Source organism: Triticum aestivum, chromosome 2A, assembly GCF_018294505.1.
Source record: "Triticum aestivum cultivar Chinese Spring chromosome 2A, IWGSC CS RefSeq v2.1, whole genome shotgun sequence".
Taxonomy (NCBI): Eukaryota; Viridiplantae; Streptophyta; class Magnoliopsida; order Poales; family Poaceae; genus Triticum; species Triticum aestivum.
The window spans coordinates 199953189-199958546 of record NC_057797.1 but is presented as its reverse complement, the minus strand read 5'-3'; positions in this window follow the sequence as shown (position 1 = coordinate 199958546).

Below are 5358 nucleotides of genomic sequence, written 5' to 3'. Positions count from 1 at the left end.
GGACTCCTAGTTGGACTAGGAAAGGGGGAATCCTACTCCCGGTGGGAGTAGGACTCCCCTAGGGCGCGCCATAGAGAGGGCCGGCCCTCCCCTCCTCCACTCCTTTATATACGGGGGCAGGGGGCACCCCATAGACACGCAAGTTGATCCACGTGGTCATATTCTTAGCCGTGTGCGGCGCCCCCTGCCACCATAGTCCTCGATAATATTGTAGCGGTGCTTAGGCGAAGCCCTGCGACAGTAGTACATCAAGACCGTCACCACGCCGTCGTGCTGATGGAACTCTTCCCCAACACTTTGCTGGATGGGAGTCCGGGGATCGTCATCGAGCTGAACGTGTGCTAAAACTCGGAGGTGCCGTAGTTTCGGTGCTTGATCGGTCGGGCCGTGAACACGTACGACTACATCAACCAAACGCTTCCGTTGTCGATCTACAAGGGTACGTAGATCACACTCTCCCCTTGTTGCTATGCATCACCATGATCTTGCGTGAGCGTAGGAAATTTTTGAAATTACTACGGAACCCAACACATTTCCCATATTCATATCTTTTGCCCTGATGCATATAGCCAAGATATATGTACCACATTGCTACTCTATCATGGTTATGCTCTCACATGCTTCTATATACCATATTCACATGATTGCATACATGTAGGGGGGCCTATGCTTGTTACATGTCTTTCCAAAGCTTTACTTGCTATTCTCTATATCTTTATCTAAAGCTTTGATGTATGTTGCCATCAATTACCAAAAAGGGGGGAGATTGAAAGCACAAGTGCTCCCTAGGTGGTTTTGGTAATTAATGACAACATATCTCTTGTTGGACTAACATTTTTTCCTAGTATGTTTCAGATAAGTTCAACAATGAAGTGGCATGGACTAGAGGATGTGGAACCCCTTCAAGATGCTAAGGACAAAGGATTGGCTCAAGCTCCAAGCTCAAGACTCTACATTTTCTATTTTAGTGATCCAAGATCACATTGAGTCTATAGGAAAGCCAATACTATTAAGAAGGGATGAGGTGTTGCTTAATGGCTTGCTTGCTCAAAGTGCTTAGTGATATGCTCCAAAGCCCTCAACCACTTTCTCACTTCCAAATATGTCCTAAACCAAAAGTCAAACTCGGCCCCACCGATTCTTTCTATCCGGAGCCACCGAGTTCAGTTGACATAGCCACTGCCAGAAACCCTAATCAGTTCGGTCTCACCGATGGGATCTCGGTCTCACTGAGATGGGCTTGCAAACTCTCTGTTACCTATTGCAATATTTTCGGTCCCACCGAGATATGCAATCGCCCCACTGAGTTTGCTTGGCCAACTCTCTGTTTCACTTATTACCCAAATCGGTCCCACCGAGTTTGAGTAATCGTTCAAACCGAGTTGTGGATTTACCCTAACCCTAGCACATCGGTCCCACCGAGTTGATCCAGTCGGTCCCACCGAAACCCCTAACGGTCACTAGATTTGCTGAATTGATCCGACCGAGTTTATCAATTCGGTCCCACCGAGATTGGCAAGTTGTGTGTAACAGTTAGTTTTTGTGTGGAGGCTATATATACCCCCCCACCCACCCACTCTTCATTCGTGGAGAGAGCCATCAGAACATACCTACACTTCCAATACACATTTTCTGAGAGAGACCACCTACTCATGTGTTGAGGCCAAGAAATTCCATTCCTACCATAAGAATCTTGATCTCTAGCCTTTCCCAAGTTGCTTTCCACTCAAATCTTCTTTCCACCAAATCCATATCCTATGAGAGAGAATTGAGTGTTGGTGAGACTATAATTTGAAGCACAAGAGCAAGGAGTTCATCATCAACACACCATTTGTTACTTCTTGGAGAGTGGTGTCTCCTAGATTGGCTAGGTGTCACTTGGGAGCCTCCGACAAGATTGTGGAGTTGAACCAAGGAGTTTGTAAGGGCAAGGAGATCGCCTACTTCGTGAAGATCTACCGCTAGTGAGGCAAGTCCTTCGTGGGCGATGGCCATGATGGGATAGACAAGGTTGCTTCTTCGTGGACCCTTCGTGGGTGGAGTCCTCCGTGGACTCGCGCAACTGTTACCCTTCGTGGGTTGAAGTCTCCATCAACGTGGATGTACGATAGCACCACCTATCGGAACCACGACAAAAACATATGTGTCTCCAATTGCGTTTGAATTCTCCAAACCCTTCCCCTTACATTCTTGCAAGTTGCATGCTTTACTTTCCGCTGCTCATATACTCTTTGCATGCTTGCTTGATATGTATTGTGCTTGTTAAACTTGTGCCAAAACTCCACTTCAACTTAAAAAAGTTAAAAAACTGCAACATTTGGTACTTAGTGTCTAATCACCCCCCCCCCTCTAGACACCTCTTCTCGATCCTTTCAATACCCCCCTATACTAGCCATAGATTCATGAAAATAAGCAAACAACACACGAAAAACAGAATCTGTCAAAAACAGAACAGTTTGTAGTAATCTGTAGGTTTCGAATACTTCTGTAACTCAAAAATTCTACCAAATTAGGAAGATCTAAATAATTTTTATATTGATCTACTGCAGTTGGAATCAGTATTTTATCGCTCTCTGGTTAAAAATGAAAAGTATTCTCGTGAGCGCATACTTTCTGTTTTTTCAGCAAGATCAAATAACAATCATCCAAGAAGATCCTAAAGGCTTTAATTGGCACAAACACTAATTAAAACATAAAAAAACACAATTATAACAGAGGATAGATGATTTATTTATTACTAAACAGGAACAAAAGGCAAGGAACAAAAATAAAATTGGGTTGCCTCCCAACAAGCACTATCGTTTAACGCCCCTAGCTAGGCATAAAAGTAAGAATAGATCTATGTATTATCATCTTTGGTGTTGGGAAAGAAAAGAGAAAATTTCTTATCTATAGCATTTATCCTTCTATTTTGAGAAAGCACATGGCCATTAATGGTGGAATAAAGATTGAGCATAGTACGGAAATTTGCATATAAGCTAGCCTTCATCTCTTTGATAATTTCATTTTGATAAAAGCACAAAAGAGAGGTGGATTCAACCTTCTCACTCATATGGGGTGGCCAAATATAGTTTTCATCTTTTCATAGGTATCTATGGCATCCCCCTCAAGAAACCTTCTTCAAATAATAGAACCTAAAACTTGCTTGAATGAAGAGGGTAAGCCAACATAAAAGCTTTTTAGGTATATCTCAATTCGATATTGGGGCACATAGCTAGCTCGGATCCTTAATAACCTATCCCAAGCATCTTTCAAAGACTCATTAAGCAAATAACAAAACATTCTGGGATCATCTACATCGAAATTATCCAAACTCTCATTGATAACCCGGTAGGTCTTTCCATAGCATCATTATTTATGAGTTTAGAAAGGACAGAGGGTCTATCCAAAGTACTAGAACTCAGGAGAAAAGCCTTACCCTTTTTTGATTCGGCCATGGCGAAAGAAAGGCAAACGGGGAAAGGGCGAACGGAAAAGATGCGAATAAAACGGCAAGGGTGAAGTGGGGGGAGGAAAACAAGAGGCGAATGGCAAATAATGTAATGCGAGAGATAAGAGTTTGTGATGGGTACTTGGTATGTCTTGACTTGCGCATAGATCTCCCCGGCAACGACGCCAGAAATCCTTCTTGCTACCTCTTGAGAATGCGTTGGTTTTCCCTTGAAGAGGAAATGGTGATGCAACAAGGTAGCGTAAGTATTTCCCTCGGTTTTTGAGAACTCAGGTATCAATCCAGTAGGAGACTACACGCAAATCCCCTAGTACCTGCACAAACAGATAAGAACCTCGCAACCAACACGAGAAAGGGTTGTCAATCCCTTCACGGTCACTTACGAGAGTGAGATCTGATAGAGATAATGAGATAAATATTTTTGATATTTTTGTGATATAGATTGCAAAATAAAGATTGAAAAATAAATAGTAAACTAGAATTGTAGATTGGAAACTTATATGATATAAAGTAGACCCGGGGGCCATAGGTTTCACTAGTGGCTTCTCTCAAGATAGCATGTATTACAGTGGGTAAACAAATTACTGTCGAGCAATTGATAGAAAAGCGCATAGTTATGATGATATCTAAGGCAATGATCATGAATATAGGCATCACGTCCGTGACAAGTAGACCGAAACGATTCTGCATCTACTACTATTACTCCACACATCGACCGCTATCCAGCATGCATCTAGAGTATTAAGTTCATAAGAACAGAGTAACGCATTAGGCAAGATGACATGATGTAGAGGGATAAACTCAAGCAATATGATATAAACCCCATCTTTTTATCCTCGATGGCAACAGTACAATACGTGACTTGCTGCCCCTGCTATCACTGGGAAAGGACACCGCAAGATTGAACCCAAAGCTAAGCACTTCTCCCGTTGCAAGAAAGATGAATCTAGTAGGCCAAACCAAACTAATAATTTGAAGAGACTTGCAAAGACATCAAATCATGCATATAAGAATTCAGAGAAGAATCAAATAATATTCATAGATAATCAAGTTCATAAACCCACAATTCATCGGATCTCAGCAAACACACCGCAAAAAAATTTACATCGAATAGATCTCCAAGAAGATCAAGAAGAACTTTGTACTGAGATCCAAAGAGAGAGAAGAAGCCATCTAGATAATAACTATGGACCCGAAGGTCTATGGTAAACTACTCACACATCATCAGAGAGGCTATGGTGTTGATGTAGAAGCCCTCCGTGATTGAACCCCCCTCCGGAAGATCGTCGGAAAAGGCCCCAAGATGGGATCTCACGAGTACAGAAGGTTGCGGCGGTGGAAAAGGTATTTCGTTGCTCTCCTCAAAGGTTTCAGGGTACGAGGGTATATATAGGTGAAAGAAGTAGGTAGGTGGAGCTATGAGGGGCCCACGAGGGTGGGGGCGCGCCCACCCCCCTGGGGCGCGCTCTCCTGCCTCATTGCTTTCTTGACGTCCACTCCAAGTCTTGTGTATCACGTTTGTTCCGAAAAAGATCCTCGCGAAGGTTTCATTCCGTTTGGATTCCGTTTGATATTCCTTTTCTACGAAACACTGAAATAGGCAAAAAAACAACAATTTGCACTGGGCTTTTGGTTAATAGGTTAGTCCCAAAAATAATATAAAAAGGTATATTAAAGCCCATAAAACATCCAAAACAGATAATATAATAGCATGGAACAATCAAAAAATTATAGATATGTTGGAGACGTATCACTATACGCGAGCAATTGATCTACAGCATAGATATGCAAATACTATCAGGACTAAGTTCATGATAAATTTAAGCTTGGGGGAGTTGATACGTCTCCATCGTATCTACTTTTCCAAACACTTTTTTCCCTTGTTTTGGACTCTAACTTGCATGATT